This window comes from Condylura cristata, unplaced genomic scaffold (assembly GCF_000260355.1).
Source record: "Condylura cristata isolate star-nosed mole 26May11 unplaced genomic scaffold, ConCri1.0 scaffold00042, whole genome shotgun sequence".
Classification (NCBI taxonomy): Eukaryota; Metazoa; Chordata; class Mammalia; order Eulipotyphla; family Talpidae; genus Condylura; species Condylura cristata.
This window is the reverse complement of record NW_004567143.1, coordinates 1,240,140-1,265,180: the sequence shown is the minus strand read 5'-3', so window position 1 is coordinate 1,265,180 and position 25,041 is coordinate 1,240,140.

Genomic DNA, 25,041 nt, shown 5'->3' with positions numbered 1-25,041 from the left:
GATGATGGCGCATCAGACCTTTCCTATCCCACCTGCTGCTCCCCTCAGCAGTGGATTTCAATCCATCTGCCTTTTCTGCTCCCCACTCTGTCTCGGGTGAATCCTCTCACCCCCCATACCTCTGGCCTATACCCCAGCTCTGGTGTATATAAATAAATACATCATAAAAATAAATGTAAGAGACAAGATTTAGGAAAACTCTGTTTACAGCAGAAGAGAGGTGAGGCTATAAGCCCTGACGATGGAGTCCTAGCAGTGATATCTTTATGCCCCGCTCAGTGACATATATGGGGTGGAATTTCAACAGACAGAATTGTCGGGCACCCAGAAAGTCATCACATACCCCTCTGCAGTCTGCTAAACTGATAATCAAACCAGCATCAAGTAGACTGATAAGAGAAAAGAAAAGTAACACAGATGCCTTTTGTCTACACAGGAGAGACCGAGTAGAACTGGTTCTGTCACGTGAGTGGCTTCAGACTCCATGTTAGTTAACAGGGGACTACTGCCAGGGAGTTGGAAGAAAGGTCCTCAGGGAGGTTACAGAGAAGTCCCAGTGCAGGAGGGAAGCAGATTAAGTTCTGCCTTCTCTAGTGAGGAGCGTTGAAATTGGGTCTCCCCAGGAGAGACACTTAAGGAAAGAAGTTTGCGTATGTGTGTCAGTAGCAACTCCCTCCACTCCCTCCTATGGAATTAATCTTTTGCCAAATAAGTATAGTCCAATGTGACAGATGTTTGCCCCCTACATACTAAGTCAAATTTGTGATTGGTAAAAACCAACAATTAGGCATTTGAGAGTTTATTTAGCACATTGAAAATGAGGTGAGGGGTAAGGGAAGCACTATAGATCTCGGCATATCTCAACTTCTGTATTAAGTCTGGAGAAAAGAGGTGATTGGATAGATCTCCCCTGGCTTTTTATTCATTTATCTATTCAGCATTCAAAAAAAAAAATCCCAATTTCCACTGTTCCAGAAATATCCTCCTGTTGGGCATTTAATGGTGTTACCAATTAGTCCTTGACCTCAAGAGGTTCTGATTCAGGCTTTGTCTCCCATCCAAGTACTAACCAAGCCTGACCTGCTTGAGATCAGACGAGATGGGGTGTGTTCAGGTTGGATGGCCATAGACTGAGTCAGGCTTTGTAAGAGAACCAACCTTCCCTCGCTTGTGGCTCTGCTAGAACCAAGGGGTGGAGCAGAACCTCAGGAGAGATGTTAAAGACAGAGCCAGTGGGAACCATGCAGGGCCTTCCACTTCCAGCGGGGCCTTCTTCTCCCACTAGTCTGCCCCTCTGGGGGTGGAGAGTTCCAACTTCTGCAGCCCTTCAGCTGGCTCTTGTGGGCGTCTCTTATCCAGCTTGAGTGCTTTGTCGGGCAGCACAGTCTTGATCTTTTCTGAGGCTTTGGTGGCTGCCCTCTTGACCTGCTGGGCCACGTGTGGGTCCTACATTTTAACTTTGGTACTCTCCTCCTCTGCCAGCCCTCTGAGCAAACTCTTGCTTGTGCTTCCTGCTGGGAAGTTGCTTCAGAGTCATTCTCCTGGTGGCTCTACTCTTGGACCTTGGCTACTTGGCTCAACATGTTTCCTCTAGGGGATGATTGATTCCAGAGGTCGGTTGAGAGTGTGTATTTGGAGAATCCTTCTCTCCCCTACTTCTTCGCACCCTCTCTGGCTTCCCTTTGAATCTCTCACCAAGTGAAGACCTATGCACATGCTAGCGTTTAATTACTTTGCTTTTATGTGCTTAACTAGGCACAAACAGACAACACAGATTTCTCCCCTGAACAGTTCAGGGTCCCTGATACTCGTTTCCGTGTGTCAGCTCCACTTAGCCTCTATCCACCTACCTGAGGGATATGCTGAGATATGAGGTTGAAATCTCATGCTTTATTGCTAAAGCCCTTCAAGTTTTCCCTCTTTTTAAAGGATAAGGTTCAGATTTCTTGGTATTACTCATAAAGCTCTTTTGACTAGCTCTTAGCCTGCGTCTCTGAACCTCAGTTATACCTCAGTCCTTTCACCTCTTGCGCAGAACTACATGACTTACTTAGTTCCCCAGAAGCTTCTGCCCTTGCTCATCCCTTTGTGTGGAATCCCTTTCCCTGTGTTCTCTGGATTCGATTGAGTAAGTCTACTCAATATTTTCCTTTTTGATCTCTGTGCAGTCTTTCCATGAAAGAGTGAAAAAGAATACATGTCTGTGATTCCATTTACGTAATTTTCTGGAAACTAATATATATATATATATATATATATATATATATATATATATATATCATAAGTTATATAATATATATAATACATAATAAAAATATCAGTATTTGCCTCAATGAAGCCCATAGGGAAGGGCATGAGGAAGTCTTACAATGTGCAGATGTACACACACATTCACACACACACTTAATCCTAAGTGTACTTCATGTCTGCCCTTGGTGAGGAGATACACAACCGACCTGTCTGTTGGTCACTCTAAAAAGAGAAACAAACACTTTACTCTAAGTTGATTAAATTGCCACCTTGCATGGGCCTGGATGAAAAATAATCCTTTAGAAAGTCTGGAGACTTTGAATGGGGAAAGAAAGGCGTTGTTAAACCAAAGAGATTGATTTACTTTAGATGAACAATTCTTAATATTTCCTTTGTGTTGCATAAATTCGCAAGAATGTTATTAATTGCATAGAGTTGATAGTTTCTGAATTTTTTTTTCAGCAGTAATAAATGTGGCCCAGAGCTAAATTAAGACATCCTTTCACTACTTTGGGCATAGCCTTCTTTCCGAACAGCTGGTTTCTGTTAATAGGCATATCCTTCCTGCCAGAGCAAGCAAATTTGTAATCCCCATCATGCTTGCCGTGTAACCACCCCAGAGCTCATAATCACAGAGTACGTTCCGTTGCTTTACAAGGAGTTTTTTTTTTTTTCTTTCTCTCTTTCAAAGTTGTACTTTTGGGAGCCACACCATCTATTTTGTACTCTAGTTTCATGCCTTTCTTTAATTATAGCATCTGATATTTATGGTGAGGAGAAGAAAATAAAGCTAAAGGTATACAATGGCCTGTTTAAAATATGGGAGCTCACAAATCCTCAAAATATACAAGTTATCTGAGATGCTAAAGAAACATATTTCAGAGTGCGGAAACATCTCTTACCACACAACTCAGAAATATTAAAAAAGTAAATGAGGGGGATAATACATTCAAGATCTGGTGAGTTCCAGCATGCATTGACTGGGAGTGAAGTTCGTAGTGTGTTCATTGAGAGTGTTTGCTAATTCATTAGGATGTGTCATGTTGAGCTTTTGGTTTTATTTTTCATTTTAGTGATAATTCTGTTCATAATTTAGTTGTGGGAAAGTAATAATTGGGCTTAATATTCACCAAATAAATGCTGTTCATTGCTATTTCAGTCATGGGTTGTTCTATAGTTTCAGTTTAATTCCTCTGAGAAAAAATATGCTTCACTTGAAATAATTTAATTTCAAATATGTAGCTATTTGGAAAGAGAAAGGGGAAAATACTGCCTTTCCACCTATGAAGGCAAAATGCATTGAGACAAATTTGGAAGGTGAATGTTAAAATCAAAATAGTTCAATAACGTAAAACATATAATGTGATTTTTGAAGCATATAGGAAAGATTTCTTTGCAAATTACCTGCAAAAATGAGAAAGAGAACTGAGGACAGTTTGACCAGCAGGTGTGGTGTGAGACTGAGGTAGATGATTGGAAGGAGGATTTTCTGGCTGCCCATTCCATTCGTAGGGAGTCAATGCCAGGAGGTATTGTGGAGACAAAGACAAATACTTGCTGTGAATATTCACACTGTTTATTTATAATAGCTCCAAACTGGCCTTAGTCCAGAAGTGAAACTGCAGGTGATGAATACATCATGGAGTCTGTGTGCCATGGAATGTCACTCCATTGTAAAAATAAGATGTGGTACAGAAACAATATGGCTCTTAATTACCCTGAATGAAAAGGAATATATATTTTTGTGGGTTTTTTTGTGGTAATCCATGTATGTAATTTTCTAGAAATTGAAATCTATGATAATATATTTAATATAATGGGATATAATAAAAATATCAACGCTTTCTATGAGGTAACGTCAACAGGGAAGGGTGTGTGGAGAGACTCACAATAACTGCAAGAAAGATTTTGGGGTGATATAGAGTCATTTTGTTTTTTATTGCAGTGATGGCTTCATTGCTGTATACATATGTCATTATCTAAAAAGATTTTATATTTCAAACATGTTAAATTGAATTTTGCTTTATTGAAATTTAATAATAACCCATAAGAAAAAGAAAATAGCAACCCAGAGAGGTAATCTCAATATTTAAACTTGTTGGTTCTCCAGATGTAAATGTTATTCCCAGAAAGGCATTTGTAATGCTGAGCACCTGGGCAAACTCATGAATGGGTCTAGGGGGAAATTGCAATTCAGAAATCACCAAGGAGAGAGAGAAATAGTCCCTTGCTAGGCTGAAATTTCAAACAGCTTTACTCCAGAAGTAAGGATTAATACTGGATACACCAGCTTCCATTGATAATGAAGCCAGGCTTGTGATCATCTCAGACCTGCTTAAATTGAAATCATTTGAGATTGTTAGAACTCCCTATACCTTCCAGAAGAAATGTGAATTCCCACTATAGAAAAAAAAACATCATGACAAGCATCAAATGGTTATTAGAATACTTCATGTACATTTTCAACATTCAAAATTAATCAGATATAGAGAGCAAGGAATTTCACATGAATTAAAGAAAAATATAATAGAAGAGATACATGGGGTTTCCAACAATGGACTTTCAGGTTCTGACTTCGAAATACTTATGCTTAATATGTTCAAGAAAGTCATGAATATCTGTGGCAAATAACCAGAAATTACAAAACATGAACCAAATTGAAATTCTCACATATGAAAATGTAACAACTGAAATTAAGACCTCAGAGACTGGGCTTAACAGTAGAACAAGCATACCTGAAGAGAAATTGAATTAACCAGAATGAAGGTAAAAGTAAACAATCAGAACAAAGCAAAGAAAATGGAAACACTGTACAGCCTGACATCCTAGTCTTGGGTATATATCCACAGAATATGAAATCACTAACACATAAACCCATATGTCCCACAATACTCACAATAGCTATACTTACAATAGCTAAGACATGGAAGCAGCCTAAATCTCCTTCAACAGATCTAAAGATCTAGAAGATAGGTTACATGCACCCCATGGAATATTGCATGGCCATAAAAAAGGATAAAATGCAGCCATTTTCAAGAAAATGGAGGAAACTATGAGAGAATTGTGTGAAGCAAAGTCAGTCAAAACCACAAAATAAAAATTGGATGTTCACATAGCTAACAATACGTCAAAGTAAAATGCTTCAAAAATATTACATCGACATATCTTGAGGCTCTAAGGTTAAGAACAGGAGGGAAGGAAAACAAGGTAGAAGGGGGGAAAAAAGTAAAAGAAATTTGCTAATGATGGACCGATTTAAAAAATTCCTTTTTAAAAATGAATATGAAAAATTTTAATAATGATGATTATCACAATCAAATAAATTATATATAATAATCTGTTTACAAGTTACCAGATCCACATAGACCATTAGTCATAATTACCAAATGCTGATGTATTAACAAAGAATTTATCTACATCGTGTTCTCTAATTGCAGCAAAATAGGTTATTAACTGCACATTAATCAACAATAAGTAGAATCTTCGGTTAATAGGTGAAGTCTGAAATTAGCAAATCCATTTCTATTTGGTAAATATCAGCTATGGAAACTAGGATGCAATTTTTAACTGAATGCTCATGTAGATACAGTATCTCAGAGTTGAATGAGAAAAGGCTGTGTTTATAAGGAAAGATATACCTTTTTTTGTTTTTCTTTTTTAAATATACATTTTTTTGTTTTTCTTTTTTAAAATTCATCTATCTATTACATCATTCTTCATTTTTGTACAATGTATGCTTCGTTATCGTGGTTGAAGCTCCCATGCACTTCCCACCCCCAGTTCACCTGTAACCATCACCACAGCCCCTGTACTCTTCCCACCTCCACCCAGCAGGTTGTCTCTAGTTTATAGTTGTCTGTTGATTTTGATTTTTACTTTATTATAATTACTTTTCTTTCCTGATTCTTTACATTCCTCCTAAAAGTGAAACCATCCGGTATTTTGCTTTCTCTCTCTGCCTCATTTCACTAAGCATGTATCACTCATAATCACAGAAATGTAAATCAAAATTGCATCCTATACCATCTCACACTAGCAGCACCAAATGTTGGCAAGGATGTGCCAAGGATGAAAAAGCAACTCCAACACTGCTGGTGGAAATGCAAGCTGGTCCAACCACTATGGAAAGCTGCTAAAAATAGAGTGTCCATATGATCCAGAAATCCCACTCCTGAGTATCTACTGAAAGGACACAAAAATATTAATTCAAAAAGTCACCTGCATCCCTTATATTTATTGCAGCACCAGGTAATAGGTAAGCTATAGAAGCAACCCAAATGCCCAAAAATAGATGACTGGATCAAGAAGAGATGGTCTATATGCACAATGGAATATTACTCAGCTATAAAAATATACATTTTTTTTAAAGATTTATTTATTTATTCATACAGAAAGGGGGTACAGGCCAGAGATGCAGAGGGTGAGAGGATTCACCAGAGACAGAGTAGGGAGCAGAACAGGCAGATCGTGGAAGTCCACTGCTGAGGGGAGCAGCGGGCGGGTCAGGAGAGGTCTGCCGCGCCACGTGGTCACCTCCAGGGCAGGCGGGGATCGAACTCGTGCGGAAGTGGCTTAAGATTCTCAGTGCTGCGCTTTCACCCGCTGCGCCACCAGGGAGGGCCAAATATACATCTTTTAACAAACAGATTAGAAAAGTTAGTAAGCAGTGTGGACTCCAGGGCAGTCACAATGCCACACCTCCTGCTGGCCCCACCCCTTCCGTTCACAAGGGGCTGTGACTCCTTTCCCACTAGCTGTGTGCATTGGACAAGTGTGGTTTCCAAATCCAGGTTGTGGGCATTCTGGAAGTTTCCATGTTGCTCACTTAGACTTTGGAGCCCCCCTGCAGTCTTAAGTCATGAATAAGTTCTTGCACAACTTCAGCTTGATGCTCTCTGGCTCTCAGTGATGCTTCTACCTATATATACTCTCTTTTTCACCTCCAGCATTATAACTTCCAGATGTAGACAAAGAAGAGGACTCTTGTGATCATAGACATAGCAAAATACAGGCAACATTGGAGGTCAATTAATTTTAAGTTTTTCATTCTACAATTGTACATTTTCATTGTACATTGATGAACTGAAGCCAAGAAAGGGGAAACCAAGAAGCCCCTGGAGTCAAGGATAGTTTCTCCATTATCCTTTTAATTTTTGTATTCTTTTCTTCATATTTATTTATTTACTTTTACATACAAGAACTGGGGTGTAGGCCAAGAAGTGCAGGGAGTGAGCATACTCACTGGAGACAGAGTGGGGAGCAGAACAGGCAGATCCACTGAACGCCATTGCTGAGGGGAGCCTCGAGGAGACAGGAGAGGTCTACTGTGTCATGTGGGCCACTCCCTGATGGGGGTTGGAACTTAAGCTGCAGTGGTGATTGTGCTGAGAAGTAATCCCTCAGCCACCAGGGAGGCCCCTAATGCATCATTTTCTTAAAACACACATGCACAACTGTTACTTAGTTCCATGCTTTTCTGTCTCTACAAGATGCTGTTTTATCAGAAATCTCTTCTTCAATACATTTTCTGTTTTCCATTGAACTGGCAACTTTTGTTCACACCATATGTCACTGCATCAATCAGAAATGCATTAAACTATAAGCAAGATAAAGCCTGTAACAGTTGCCTTTAAGAATGAGGTTTATTTTTCTCACATTTCAGACAGTCTGAAGTTGTGGGGCCTGCCTGTCACTTGGATTCAGCAGCTCTAGAATGCTAGACTTGATTCTCAGCTATCACCCAGCCCTCTCTTCACAGTCACAAGATGATGGCTTGCCTTCTGGCCTCACAGGTCTTGAAGGCAGGAGCCAGGAGAAAGCCTCCCTTCACCAGAAAGCAAAAGTTTCTTGTAAACTCCATTCAAACATCTTTTAGATGTATCTTTTTCTTTTTCAAATATTTGTTTATTTATGCATACAAGAACTGGGGTACAGGCTGGGGGGGGTGAGAGGATTCACCAGAAACAAAATGGGGAGCAGAACAGGTGGATCTATTGAAATCCACTGCTGAGGGGAGCAGCAGAGGGACAGGAGAATTCTGCTGCGCCCTGTGGGTCAACTCCCTGGCCGGGGATTGAACTTGGGCCCCACTGGCTTTGGATAGCTTCATAGTGCTGAGACTTAACCCCTTGGGCCAGCAGGGAGGCCCTTCCCTGTGTATCTTGTGGAACAGAAATATAGCATATGATTCTTCTGGTTGTAAGGGAGGTTGAGTTTGCTCTTTTTTTTAACTTTAATAAGTACATATCACCCTTCCCTGGTGGCGCAGCGGGTTGAAGCACAGCACTGAGAAGCTTGAGCCACTTCTGCATGAGTTCGATTCCCGCCTGCCCCGGAGGTGACCACATGGTGTGGCAGACCTCTCCTGACCCGCCCGCTGCTCCCCTCAGCAGTGTACTTCGTCCGATCTGCCTGTTCTGTTCCCCACTCTGTCTCTGGTGAATCCTCTCAACCTCCACATCTCTGGCCTGGACCCCAGTTCGATATGAATAAATAAATAAATCTTTAAAAAAAAAAGTACATATCAACAAAATTGTAAGTCAGGAAGATGGAGAAGCTAACAACAGACTCTGGCTTCCTGGTTTCTATAAAATACAGTCTACCCTCCTTCTCAGGGCCTCCACAGTGGGACACCCCAGCCCCCCCCCCCCAAAAAAAAAACAACACCTGTCCTTGCTCCATTTTCAATAGTCTTCTGCACCTCTCTGCTGAATTCTACCTGAATCTTCAACAACCTGAGTTTTTCCTCTCAGTCTCTGAATCCTCTGCTTCGGCTGTCTCAGTTCTGTTTGTAAGTGGCTAGAATGGCTTTTGACTTAAACATAGAAGAGTGATCCACCACCGTCATTCTTAAGGCCGGGATGGTGAACGGTCCCTGCAGAAGTTATTCTTTAAATCAAAGTTGAATGATTTTGCTAACAGCATTCTCTAAACAATTGAGCAAATAATTACAAATTATTTGCTGAAAATATTTAGACAAGAGCTTTTATGAGGAGTTTGGAATGAATCACATTCAAGTCTCAATGAGGTTTTTCACATCCAACCAAAGAGACGATGAATGATGAAAACAGTAAGATAAACCAGTGGGTAGCCTCCGTGATAGAAATATGTCTGTACCTATATGAACATGTTTGCATGCAGGGTCTCATCACCCAGAACCTTGCTAAAATTTTTGGTGATTGTCCATGTACTGTCAATAAAATGTCAACCAACATTTTTATACAGCCAAGAGTTCTGAAGACATCCATATTCTTTGTCACAGACATTCTTGCTTGTGGGTGTTTGAACTCTGCCATTGAATGTGACCTTAGAGAAGATGTGCTTGAAATCTAGAAATCTGTGCAGGAGACACGCTCTCTGAATGAGTAATTGAGTCAGTGGGGCGCCACAGCCCCTCGTGTTTATAAAGATGGGGGAGGGCAGGAGGGTGGCTATGGCAACCAAAAATAGCATGTTCTGTTTCCACAGAAAGATGTACAATTTGCAGAAAATTCTGTTGATCATCAGTTCTACGATTTCTTCCACATATACTGAATTTTAAATGGAAGTTGGATTCTTGATTTTCTCTAGTATAAATGTGTGAATGATAAGGCAGTGCTCTTTAGATAAAATATGCTCTATCTCTCAGAATATATGCATGGTTTTCATTCAGAGTAGAGATGAATGCACACATCTGGGCCACTTTCCTAGTCATCAAGAGGAAAAGTGAAAAAACTTGTTTTCTTCTTTTCTACCTCCTCAGTACATGAAGCTATTTGTGTAGCTGTATTGATATGAATGTACATGTATATGTTTCAGTAAACCCTGATATCTTTATGTATTGTATTCTGCGGGCACCATAGACTTCCATCTCTGGGTGCTCCTTGGTTACTAATTACGTGCTATGCTGATCACAGACATGACCAAGGGTGCCTGTTCCCCAGATCCCAGTGCCACCTTAGTCATTTAAGTGTGGTGATGCGAGGGGCTTGAGGAAATGGTTTATGGGGTGCAGAGACACTTCCTTTTCATTGTAACATTTCAGGCAACTGGTATCAAGATGAGAAACTCTGTTCTCCCAACATTTGGTTTTACTCTGCTGTCTGAGCAAAAGTGGGCAGAAAAGCATGTTCAGATTGTCATTTCCCATCAGTCCTGACCCTCCACCCATAATAGTGGCTTCATGGTGGTCTGTAGTGGCCCGGACACTTGTGGGCGCTCCTGGATGTGAGTGTAGGGAGGAGCACTCCTGCCCTGTGTGTATCTATACAGCAAAACTGCTGTGGTGTCCAATACATTTTGATTCACGTATACAGGGTGAAATGATTACCTTGGTCTAACTCATTAACTTAGCATTTACTATGTGTGTGAGGGCGTGGGTGGTATGCACACTTGAAATCTATCTGAGCAGCTCTCCAGCATACAATACGCTACAATTAACTATAACCAGCATGCTGTGTATTTTGCTGTCTATTTGCTCATTAAATTGTGTTAATCCTGTATAACTGCAATTCAGTATCCTCTGACCCACACCTCCTGGTGACCACTAGTCTATTTATTCTCTGCTTCTATTAATTAGAATTGTTTAGATCCCATATAGAAGTGAGAACATGAGGCTCATTTCACTTATCATAACGCCCCCAGGTGGGTCTCTCTTGTCACAAACGGATGTGTTCACACATGCATGCATGTACAGTGGAATGTTATTCAGACTTTAAAAGGAAACATTTTTTGGGTGCTCTCCCTGGTGGTACAGCAGGTTAAAGCACCACATTATGAAGTGCTCTGAAGCTCCTGCAGCATGAGTTTGACCCCCTGCTCCGGAGGTGACCCACATGGCGCGGCAGACCTCTCCTGACCCGCCCACTGCTCCCCTCAGCAGTGTACTTTGTCTGCCTGTTCTGCTCACTTTGTCTCTGGTGAATCATTTCACCCATCACACCTCTGGTCTCTACCCCAGTTCTATAAGCATAAGCAAATCTTAAAACAAACAAACAAAAAAAGAAACAAACAAATTTTTAAATTCAAAGAGGACCGTAGGCACAAGCCTCCCAAGAGGCTCATTCCATAATGAGAAATACGTCAATCTGAAAACTTTCCCTGGATATTTTTCTTCCTCCCTGAAACAGTTTCCATTCTTTTACCTAATTTGCAGATGTATATATGAAAATATGACAGTGGAAATATTTGGAACCATTGAATCTTTCTTCTCAAGACATTTTTTAAAAATCAAAGTGACATAGCAGAGGACACACTTACTGCTAGCAGGCAGTACTGAGTATAATCAACATCAAAGGGGGTTTTAGTCTATTGATCATATTTCTTGAAAACAAAAGGTGTTCTTTGTTTCTAACACCATCTTCCATCTGGACAAGTTTTAATGCTCTATAACTTTAAAATCAGAAAATGTTCATTATGTTTAACTTGTACCTTTTTATGCTTTTCCTGTCCCAGGGAAAGAAGAGAAAGGTATCTTTGTAGCATATTCATGAATTTTAATTTCCTGTATTCAAATTCTTCCTGCTAACTTTCACCACAACACACACACACACACACACACACACACACACAATCATTTATTTTCTCTGATTTTTAAATGGTTGTCTTTCATATGGAGGCTATTTTATAAGCCTATAATCAAAATTTCTATTTTTCTTTGCACTTTTTTCTTTACAGTTTCTCAAGATAGTAATTGATGCTGAAAGTGGAACCAGAATGCTTTAATTTTACCAGTTGGAGAGTTAGATTGCCTCATTTCAAGTAATTCAAAAAAGAAGAAACTGCATGGTGCAGTGGAGAAAGTACTGAGCTACGAGGAAGATTCTAGAATCTTAGGGCTGACTGGGTAACCCAGTGAACATCCTTGACATCTCTGGATCGGTGTCTACTTTAATAAAATATGGCAACATTGAAAAACATTTTAGAGAGTAGTTCTGTATTATCCAAATAGCACCTAATACATCCCCATAACCATTAAGGCGCTAAGTAAACAAAAGAAAATCTACTAATCTACTAAATCTACAAATGATATTTCCCTTCCATGTTCTTCCATAGTAGTTTCTTTCATGCAGCAAAAATACATAATATGAAATCTCGCCATGTGAATGTTTTTAAGGAGACAGTACAGCATTGTTTTATAATGAGATTGTTATATAGAAGCTCTCTAACAGTTTTCATATTGAATTATGGAAATTCTTAACTCATCAAACAAGTCCCACTTGCTCTCCCCCAATTTCTGGCAACAACCATCCGCCTTCAGCTTCTGAGTTTTACTATCTTAGATCCCTCCCATAAGTGGACAGCTTTTATTATTTGTCTGTCTATGTTTATTCCACTTAGCCAGAAGTATTTGTTTCATAGTATATGGTAGGGTGAAAAATAACCCATAGTTTTTACCCAACCCTTTATCAATGGAAATTTATGGCTACTGCAAATAATACTTCAATGGACACAGGATCTCAGTTTCAAGTCTTTCAGATAAATACTTGACATGAAATTGCTTAAACAAAAGCTAGTTCCATTTTTAATTTCTTTTAGGAAACTCATACTGTTTTCTGTAGTGACTGCACCATGCTACCCACTAACCACACACAAGGGTCCAATTTCTCCATCTCCAGCATTTGTTATTTTCTCTTTATAAGTATTACTTTTTTTTAAGATTTATTTATTTATTCATACAGAACTGGGGTACAGGCCAGAGATGCAGAGGGTGAGAGGCTTCACCAGAGACAGAGCGGGGAGCAGAACAGGCAGATCAATGAAGTACACTGCTGAGGGGAGCAGCGGATGGGTCAGGAGAGGTCTGCCACACCATGTGGTCACCTCCGGGGCAGGCGGGAATCGAACTCATGTGGAAGTGGCTTAAGCTTCTCAGTGCTGTGCTTCAATCCGCTGCGCCACCAGGGAGGGCCAATATAATTATTACTTTTTTAATAATCTTAAGTGTGAGGAAGCAACTTATTGGGGTTTTGACCCTGAAGATTACAGATGTTGAATATCTCTTCAGATACCTCATGGTCTTCTTTGGGGAAATGTTTGTCCAGTCCTTTAACTCATGTTTTAATCATTTTAATCATTATTTTATGTACAGTTTCTCCACCCATACTTGTTGAAAAGACCATCTTTTCCCTGTGTATAGTGTTAACACACTTGTGGAGGTCTGGTATGAGCTAATTTCTGGACTCTGTTCTTTTCCATAGTCTTTATATCTCTTGTTATGCTAGTACCATACAGTCTTGACTATTGTAGGTTTGTAATATGTTTTGAATGCATAAATCAATTTTACTGAATCTTACTGGTGATGTGTTTACACATATTCAAAACTGACAGATACATATGAAATTAAATAAAGGTTAGAATGAGAAGAAAAGAAAATTCTGGAGAAGTCAGTAAACATTAATTACCATCACCTGTAAAAACTCCCTTTTTATTGTGCACTGAGAGTTCCTTTTTTTTTTTTTAAGATTTATTTACTTATGCATACAGAACTGGGGTACAGGCCAGAGGCTCAGGGATGGTGAGAGGATTCACCAGAGACAGAGTGGGGAGCAGAACAGTCAGATCAACGAAGTACACTGCTGAGTAGAGCGGCGGGCAGGTCAGGAGAGGTCTGCCACGCCATGTGGATCACCTCCCATGCAGGCAGGGGTCGAACTAGTGCTGAAGTGGCTTTAGCCTCTTCAAGCTGTGTTTTAACCAGCTGTGCCACCAGGGAGAGCCCGAGAGTTCATTTTGTGATTAACACACCCCACTAAATACTGTCTCCCCTAGTCACTGCTCCTACTCTGTGCCATGAAACCTCAATCCCCCTTGTGGACACACCTTTAATCACAACACTTTAAAGACCCTTCTTATATTCCAAAGTGCAGCATTGCAAGGCTATGACTCACTATTGCCTATGTTCCTTTTCCTTCCTTTTTCATCCAGAATTCAAGCTCTCTTAAAGCTCATACTGTCCAACTACATCCCTCAATTGGCTCTTAGTTTTTTCATTGTGTCAGATACTTATTTATCTAGGTCCTAGTGGCTGGAAGTCCAAGATCAAGGGGTCAACAGGTTGGTTTCTCCTGAGTCCTCTTTCCTTGGCTTACAGGTGACCACCTTCTCTCTGCGTCCTCACATAATGTTTTCTCTATGACATCTACACACATCCTGGTATCTTCTTTTCTTGTAAAGATACCATTCACCTTGGATTGGTGCCTCACCTTTAAGATCTCACTTAACCATAATTACCTCTTCACAGACCCTTTTCACAAATAATCCCCACTTTGAGGATTAGGGCTTCATTGCAAACTTTCGCAGAAAAAAAATTCAAAAGGAAGAAGGAACATAAACTTAATACCAACATCTATAATAATAATACAGAAATTTCAAAGTGTTATATATGAGGGAATCAGGACAATGAACAGTCTATATTCACATTAAATATGACTGAAATTACATCTGGAAAATAGGCTAAAATAAGGCAAATACAAGATTCAAATTACAGAAAATCAGAAATGTGATGATTGTACGAGATTGTTTCCCAACATAAATGAAATGTTGATAAGAAACTATGTGGGAAGAACATGAAAGTATGCCTTAAAGTGGGGAAGTTATTAGATATTTTTCTGGTTATTTGTAGTTTTATAAAATTTATTCCATGCTTAGTATCATATTACCTCTAATTTACGGTTTGGGATTAGCCTATTATATGCAACTTCAATAAAGATATTATAATAAATATACATACTTCTTCTCTTTTGTTAACTTATACCATTGATTCAGCCAGTCAACAATATTTATTGAGCATTTATTAGTGCCAGCCACTGTTTGAAGCATCAAGACTGATGGGGAATAAAACAGACAAAACTCACTGCCTTCCTGGAACCTCAAGCCATCGGAGTATTGTCTATTACTCAGAAACCACACCAAGTGTGAATAATAGTGCCAAACAGGAAATAAAAATCAATGATAGTGAAATTTAAGCACATGAAATGTCAGCCATTGTCAATAGGATGTTGAAAGAAACATGGGTAATTATTATAGCCCATTACCAAGAGTTTGGGTGTGCAGAATTGTACTGACAATATGTGCCTACTTAAGGAAAAGAAATTAACCTCCACAAGTCAGGATAAGAGCTGTTATATGAACTGAACTACATCCTGGAATATAACAGTTACTTAAGGATAATGTTGTAGTACTGGATAAAACAACCCTTAAATGTGTCAAGTGGCAATATGAAATGGGTTCATTATACCCTGGAAAATGCTTCATAAAAAAAGATCACATGCAAATGTAGGTGCTGGGCTAATAATTTACATCTGTGAAGAGGATGCACCCAGCAAAGATCTTTCAATTAACAAATAGAGAGGATTCCAAAGAGAAGTGTCCTCTGGATGCCAAATGTGTCATCCAATATCACTGTCACTGCTGATGCATCAGGAATGTCAGAGAAATCTTCAGATGCCTCAGACTCCAAGCAGTGGAAGTCATTTCACTTGGGGATAAAACTGCCATTTGGCTCAATTACCTTCATAGAGTCTAATTTTAGAAGACTGGCACGTTTCTTTTCTACACTTTTCTAAGCTATGAAGGGTTTCATCACCAGAATGACTTTCCTGGATGTGGAATATGTTTCATGTCAGCACTAAATACACTTTAAAGTCAAACAATCTTGGGGAAGGTTTTAGCAGGCCACTTCTATCTGCTGAAGTGCAGTCTGAAAAGCATGAATAGCAATGAGGATATGAGTCACTGCACTGTGTCACCATAGGCAATAATCTATCCAAAGGGAAATGCAAATCAAAACCACAGTGAGATACCACCTTACACCAAACAACCCATAGAAAAAAAGGCTGGGAACAATAAATGTTGATGAGGATGTGGGGAAAAAGGGTGCCATGATGGTGCTGATTCAGCCCTGATGAAAGCAGTGTAGAGGCTTCTCAAAAGACTAAAAATGGATCTGCCATATGACCCAGCAATTCCACTCCTAGATATTTGCCCAAAGATTGCAGAAATGCTAATTTGAAGAGCTACATGTGCTCCCGTGTTCACAGCAGCACTGTTTACAGTAACTAAGTTATGGAAACAATCTAAGTGCCCAAAGACACGTGAATGGACTAGAAGTGTATGGCACATATACAAAATGGACTGTTAATTAGCTATAAAAAGGGGAATTCTGGCCCTCCCTGGTGGCGCAGCGGGTTAAAGCACTGCACTGAGAGGCTAAAGCCACTTCCGCATGAGTTTGATCCCCGCCTGCCCCGGAGGTGACCACATGGCGTGGCAGACCTCTCCTGACCCGCCCGCTGCTCCCCTCAGCAGTGTACTTCATCGATCTGCCTGTTCTGCTCCCCACTCTGTCCCTGGTGAATCCTCTCAACCTCCACATCTCTGGCCTGTACCCCAGTTCTGTGTGAATAAATAAATAAATCTTTAAAAAAAAAAAGGGGGGGGGGGAATTCTTGCCATTGCAACAACACGGATCGAACTGGAAAGGACTATACCTAACAAGTATGAAAGGAGAAAAGCCAAGAGTAGATTTCACTCCTATTTGGGATATAGAGAAACAAAAAATAAGAAATCTGATGTCCTAAATTGACAAAACTAAACCAAAACAGAGATATGAGTGCAGAATCGAGCCAACTGGAGAGGGAAGAGGATAGGGTGGGGTAAAATTGGGGGAGGAGGGACCCAAAGGCCAGTTGAAGGACAAGGAGCATTCAGGTGGTAGGTAGGATGTGGTAACACACATCCAAAGAGGTGTGAGCCTGTTCCCCTAAATCATTCTAGTGTTGTGAGATGATGTTACCTCAATAAAAAGAAAAATAATGATGACCTGCACATGACTGTATTTTAGCAATGGATTATAGAGTGAGTGATTTATGGAAGGTCAACAAAGAATTTTAGTGTGTAAGTGACAGATTTTCAAAATTCGGTCATAATTGCTTGTGTTTATTTTAAGTTTAAGGTGTTTTTTATAACTTTTACACATCATCCATTTATAACATGCAACTGATAATGAGAGGGAAATTTTAGGACATTTTCATTTTTTTTTCAGCTCATAGATAAATGATGCCTCATTTAGAAAAATGCAGCTATTTTCTTATAGTATATGCACAATTTCTTAGTCATAAGAAGGTATATACATTTCCATATTTAATATTTAAGAATATTAAGCAATATTGTGAACAAAATGTTGAATTTTGATGGGCCACGGAAAGTATTCTACAATAAGGTTACCCCTCCAACAATTGTCTTAGTGAACATTATCATTTCATGTTAAGTGACTTTTATCTAATATTCAAACATAGTATTTCAGTTTGAAGATGTTAGATTTTGCAGACTTTTTAGTCAGAGTAAATGTTTGTGCTGTTACCACTTTGCTGAATTAAGCAAAACCAATAATCGAAGTTTGTCTATGTCTAGTTGTTTCTAGTTTAGAATTTTTTAAAAGACTTATTTATTTATACGTACAGAGCTGGGGTACAGGCCAGAGGTGCAGGGGCGGTGAGAGGATTGACCAGAGACAGAGTGGGAAGCAGAACATATGGATCCATTGAAATCCACTTCTGAGGGGAGCAGGGGGCATGTCAGGAGAGGTCTGCCGTGCCGTGTGGGTCAGCTCCAGGGCCCGGGATCGAACTCACACTGAGTGGCTTCAGGGAGCTTGCAGAGCTGCATCTTAGTCTGTTGCACCACCAGCGAGTTTGGAATTTCTAACAGAATGCTTCATGATGATACTATACTAAAAATGTCTTTCATAGCATCTGTAAGTTTGGTAACCTTCAAAATACCCATTTCATTTGCAGTGAGAATCTCAATTTCAAGTTGCACTCAAGCTCTATTCCTACCAGTCTATGCAGTCTGTTCTTCAGATTCACTTAAAATGATAATGAATATCCTTTGTATTAAATAATGACCTAATCATAAGAAATTTCTTGAATATTTTGGGATATACTTTGTCCTATTTCTGGGAGAAAATTGTTTGTTTTGAATTGATGATTCTCCGACAGATCTTTTCTCATTATGAATGCCATGTCATGTCAAGTATTTTGTAACAATATATCCAAAACAATTTTCCCTACTCCCAACATGATCCCAAAGAAAGGGAGCCTGATGGGAGAGAGACATAGCTAGAGAAGAGTTCACATCACCTACTTCCTTTAGGACAATTAAAAATTCTTTCCTTTGCATCAGTCTGACCCCAAATGGAAAAGGAAAGGCGTTCTCTCTGATGAGTTGGCAAGACATCCCAGGATAATGAAATTAAATTTTTTCACCTAAGTTTAATTTATCAAGTAAATTCAGATTCATGATCATTCAATTTTTGTTTCTTTTATATAAAAGATTAATGTGCGAATTGTTACTGCAAAGATTCTTATTTCTATAAAGCAGATTCAGGTATACAATAACAAAAAATGGATCATTTATAAACATTGTATTGTTTCTAACCCTTATAAATTATTAACAGTAACCCTTATAATTTATAAATAAGAACCTATATTATTCATAAATTATTCGAAAGCACCACTATCTCTTATTGGACTTATTGAAATTGCATTCACCATTCAACCCTCAAATGGAAGAAATTTTTTCCATAAAGATTTTTCATATCGTCACAATCCTTCCATCATTGTGCCCCTTGGAACTTCGTTATTCTGCTGTGGAAAATAACACTTTCCTGGGTTTGTCAGAATTGTGGCTAAAACCTACCCTCCCTCAACTCTTCATGGAACTTGAGAATTGGGTCTGTACCTGCTTGTTCAGTTAATTACTCAGAAAGGAGGCTAACATTTCTCTTATAACCCAAAGTAGGTCCCTAAATTAAGTACCCAGGAAGACTGAGAAGTCTCCCTAGACATTTTCATCCCAAATAATATGATTCCCAAAACTTAACATCCCTGGGTCATAAAATTCAGGTTTCCCTGGCCTTAGAGAAGAAGTAGTTAACATTTTTTAAAGGTTCCAGTGAGAACTCAGTTCTCTCTGAATCTCTTTTGAAAGGAACAAAGTTCTTTTCTTCTCTCAAGAGAAAAGGGCTGGCTAGCTCAGAGTCCATTTTGTCAATCTATTGTTCTCTGGCCCTCACTGCAGTATCCAGCCAGCTCCTTTGAAGAATTTCCATTTCCTTTTGCATGAAGCAGGTGCCAGACACTTTAGTTCCTGTGAGGTAATTAACAAGTCATCCAGCTCTGATTCAGAGCCCTTGTGAATGCATTTGGGATAAAATTAGTAACAATAAATACTAAACATAGCAAAACAACCTTTTAATATCTTCTGGTAATTTTTACCTATCTTCTGTTCTGGTCATTATAAGTGCATTCGCTTCATGGACATTTTATTCCTTCACCATACGTAGCCACGGGATGCGTAAGTGATCATCCTTGGCAGAGAGCTGTTCATAGATTTTTTCATGTATTAGCTTTGTTATTTGTCATTTCACTGTACTCACTTCTGTCTTTCTTTCTTTTTTTTTTGCATAGAAGAACTGGGGTGCAGGCCAGAAGAGTGGGGGATGAGAGGACTCCTCAGAGACAGAGTGGGGAACACAACAGGTGCATCTTCTGAAGTATACTGCTGAGGGGGGCGGGGGCAGTGGGGAAGAGAGGAGAGGTCTGCTGCCCCCTGTGGTGCAGTACCAGACTCAGGTTGTAACGATGATAGTGCTGAGACTTAACCCCACCAGGGAGACCAATTTCTTGTTTCTAATAGTTTTTTAGTGGCATATTTAAGGTATTTTATATATTATTACATCATCTGCAAATGGTGATAGTTTTACATCTTCCTTTCCAATGTGGTTATCTTTCCTTTTCTGGCCTAATTGCTCTGATTAGGACCTTGCCTACTATGTTGCCTAGTGGGGAGAGTGGACATCCTCTCTTTGTTTACTTTGTTTGATGATGTCTGTCTGAAAAAAAAAAAATAACCCAAGTAACAGTGGGAAAATTAGAATCAGAATGGCAGAGACTAGACGCTCTTCTCAGACCAAGGTGTGATAGAGATAATCACTGTCTTGTATAGCAAGCCTCAAGTAGCAGTCAACGCCTGGACTATAAAGGTCGATTACCAAGGTAATAAGCATTGAGATGTAAAAAAGATAATAAGCCAATCATTTATGCAGTTAAGAAAAAAATAATCAAAATCTTAATATCATATAAAAACCTACACTCTCTCATTCAGTTTCCAAATCTAAGCTAGTTCACAAGATCAGGACCAGTTAGTTACTGCGAAGGCAGTTCCCTCAGGAAGGAACTGTAGTGTTCCAAGCTAGTAAATGTATACAACAGTTCTGCCCCATCCTTCCTCCAAGACCCGTTAGCCATCTTCCTGAGTTACTATATAGCAAGAGGAATACCCAAACTTTTTGAGGCTTATAGGAGAGAAAGCCCAAGGTGACATGAGTACGCGGGAATCACCAAGGTCACTGAACTGTCCATCAGAGTAGGATGTCATGGAGACAGAGGATAAATGAAATCCTAGGCCAAGCTGTCACAAGAGGGTCTGCAGACCCAATCTGAAGTCCTATCCCCGACTCCCGACACACTTAGACTGGGAAAAGTCCCAACCTGTGCAGGAAGGGCCCATACTGGGGAAAAGGCCAACTGGAAGTCCCTCCCATTGCCCATAATTCCTACACTTCACATGATGTTCCTAGACTCAACATGTTGTTGTTGTTAAAGTAGTTAAAATCCTGCCCCACACAGATGTGGATTGGAAAAGGATATATACATCCGGTTCAGATTATTGTGGTTGGTGTTCTTTGATACTACACCAAACTTCAGCCTTTATTAAACATTTACTGCAACGGGGACCCAGAATACCAATCAACATTTACGCTTAATAACGTACAAGTCCATTCACCTGTCTTCCACTTCGGATGCACCTTTTCACCCAAGCTTGACTTTGTAACTTCTTCCAAACACTGATACCTTTCACTATGCAATATTAAAAAATCACATTCATCACTAGCAACACCAGTCTCCTAAGAAAGACCTTTAAGTATGGAGAAGCTGTCAAGCCAGAGCAGTAAAATGTTCTCCGGAATTCTAATTATGTCATAGCAACTTGAATTTTTGTTATGAGCCACAAAGTGTCCATTGTTTTCTTAAGGTGACAGACTCACTCACTTCATCCATTTTCCAGATAATGCCTGCCAGATACCCAAGTCTGAGTAACCTTAATTTGTCTATCAGTTATTCTCAAGAATAAAAAGGATACTATATGAGAACGTAATTAGGGTAGCTCGGTCTCACAAGTACTCTTCCTGGGAGCGTTCTCCAGATGTTGGCTTCTAAACAGTGGAAAGAGGGACAGTGTTTTCCCAGGACATTGTTAAGTCCGGAATCTATTCCTTCAAGATATTCTTCTTCAAAGTTTTGAATGTCCCTGGTGAAGAATATAATGATGGCAAGTCCAGGCTTCTTGCTGTTGATTTGACTTCTTCCTGGATGCCATCAGTGTGGCCAACCGTTGGTTTTTCATCACTGGCAAAAATGTCAACAGGGGAGAAAATGCAAATGGCACCTTCATTATTATAAAAATAGATGAGGGGCCTTCCTGGTGGTGCAAGGGGTTAGTATCAGCACTATGAAGATATCTGCAGCCACTGCACCATGAGTTCAATCCCCGGCCAGGGAGGTGGCCCACATGGCGAGGCAGATCACTCCTGACACACCCTCTGCTCCCCTCAGCAGTGGATTTCAGTGGATCTGCCTGTTTTGCTCCACTCTATCTCTGGTGAAGAATCCTCTCAGCCCCTACACCTCTAGCCTTTACTCCAGCTCTTGTATGTGTAAGTAAATGAATCTTTAAAAAGAATAAATTGGGCATGGAGATTCCTCCCAAAAGAACTCAGAGACCTCCAGGGTACTATAAACCACATTATAAGACCACTGTCTTAATCAAGGCAGGCTGAGACCCCAGGTAGAAATAGCCAGAATGTGACCTTTATGAAGGCACCACACAGAATAATGATAAGAAATTGCAACAACACTTTTCACGAGCCCCCATTGTGTGAGCAGAGGTCCCAGCATTTCTCCCCACAGGTGGGGGAAAACAGCCGCAGGAAGACAAAGAGGACAGCTGAGAGGAAGTCAATCTGGCTCTTCCTCAACTCAGATAATCAGAGCCCCTGGGAACTTCCCAAAGCTCCCGTCTCCCAAATCCTCTCTCCGCCCAGGTAGGGCAAGGGAAAATGACATAAATAGACTTCCAAGAGCAGCTGAAATGTCACAAAGTTCCCAAAGGCTGCTGTACAGAGCAGACCCGACGTGAGGGCAGTCATAGCCCTTTCTGCCCCAACAGGCTTGTCATTTCCTTGGCAAAGAAATGCATCATTTGACTTTCTAAAATGCCCCCACAGTCCCAAGCCCAGCACTGGCCCTGTAATAAGCCTTAGATAAATACCTGATTCGCTGATTTATTGATGTAATAAGAAGCCGAGTTAATATGTGCAAAGGGTGATGGAAGGGAGCATAATTGATCAAAAATGCCACAGGCAGAGAGATTTCATGTAAACGCCCATGTAACAAAGATATGCACTTCTGATCCAAGCTCTCCTAATTCCATTGCCTCAATGTTTTCTCATTTGCAGATGGAACAGTTTCCTTTTTTGTTGTAATGTGTTTTCATAGGCACGCCCCTGGTTCATGAACAGGGCTCCAGTGGGACTTTCTCCGCTCAGCAACCCCCAGCCTGGAAGGTCCCTGGGAGTTGTGAAACTCTAGGAAGAGACTGGAGCCCTGGAGAACTTGAATGTGTTCCCTCCCATTCAGCACTTCCGGGGTGCCCCAAAGGAGGTGTCATTTTGCTAGTATGGCGTTTTGGACACATTTCAAACTTCAGATACATTGAGCAGTGTGTGTATGCGTTATTGAGGTAACACTCATTTACAACTCTCAGATGTGGGCTGCCCAGCCCTCCTTGTTCTTTTTAGGGAAAAAAAAAATTCTGGGCCCCAAGAAAACAGCCCGGAGGATCAGGAAGACTGTATATGCTTTAGAAGCAAAGCTAGCAGTTTGTTTCATGTTGGCAAGTCCATGTACATATACAAACACGTGCACATGCATATGCAGGCTGGTATAAACATAGTACATAAACATAATATGTGTTCACATGTAATAACCTTAGATACTTTTTTGTTTGCTTTATTATCATAAAATAAAATTTCATTGCTAAGCTTCATAACTGACAAAGCAAACTTACTTTGAGGTATAGTTTTAGATGCAAAGAATGTGCCCTCAAACTTCTGAAATTTCATCTGTTTAATATCATTGATGACTGAAAGGACTTTGATGAAGCAAATATTTTATCTACAAAAATGTATATCTTAAAGTGTAGAGTTGAGCTGGTGACTTTTAACTCCTTTATACTAAAGTGTAAATGACTGCTATGATGGTTTCCCACGACTGAAGGCCAAGGACACTGGAAGCTGAAGCCCAAAGAGGACAGGGATCATCTGCCCTCTCCCCTCCAGGGTAGTGCAGAGCTTTAAAGAAGGGAATATCATAGTTACTCAGTAATAAGTAGATGTCATATGATTTTTTGTCAGGCTAATTCATGAAATTTATATGCACTATAAAATCTGAGCTGATTTCAATAATTTAACTAACATAGGTTTGCCTTCTGTTAATGGCTCACCACACAAAAGTTCCCAGTAATATACCATAGTGACACAGTTATCTTCCTGCTCATTGCTTTCAGAAAAAAAAATATGTTGGTGACTGATACTTAGGTTTATTATCTCCATACATGCACTAAATATTTAGATTTTGGTCACTTTTCTACAAGAAGTCCTATCTATGGGCTGAACAAATCCATTTTCACTCATAGTCTCACCAGAAAATTCACCCACTGGTTTGTTTGAATTGAACAACCAGCCACCCATCTTGCTGCCAAATCTCCCTCATCCAGTCATTCAAGACCATGACAGTGACCATAGAGTTATTCTCATTTCCATGTACACACATTCGAACAGGACACTCCAAAGTCTGAGACCCTTTACTAAGCTGACCTATTTGTGTTCTTTCATTTCATTCCCCCAAATTAACTGACTGGACACAGAAAGAGATGCAGAAAAAAAGGTGTGGATTTGGCTGCATGCTTCTAACCAACTTCCAAAATTTATTACAATGTTTCCTAATGTTTAGTAAAATGTTAATAATCAAACAAAACCTATTAAAATGTTTCCTAACAATCTGAAAGAACTTCTATGTGTACCCACAGTAATTTATTTTCCACAATGCCACAATGGCTAAGTGGCATATTTCCTATATTCATGTTAAAGGAAATTCTGACTTTAGTCTTAAGCAAGAAATTGTCATAGTACAAAAAAAGAAAAGGACAACCTATGACATGTGTGATCTCCCCTCAAAAGAGATAAATGGATGTTCTTCGAACTCTACAGTGTCAGGGGCTGAATTCCTATAATGCACTCTCATTTTATAAAATTTTCTGTAATAGCTAAAAAACAGAATCTGGGGAAGATACCTTAACACAAGCACCATGCAAGGAGTTCTCTGAATTATGGGTTACTCATTTGTCTGCACCCACGTTACTGGCATGGCTCCAGTTACCTTATCAAAGGAGAGTCTATCCCAAGTTTTAAAAGGGCAACTCATTACTTCCACCCTCTGCAATTATAGAGTCGCTAATTTATTATGCAATCCATCTATCATGGTGAGGTTCACACAGCGTCTTCTCAAGACTCAGAGGCTTAGAACTGCACGCAGCTTTTGGAAGGGGTTACTGCTCCAATAATCACAGTTCTATTTTTTAATCTAAGTTTTTGTTTTTATTGAAAATAATAATTTTTTAAAAAATTTATTT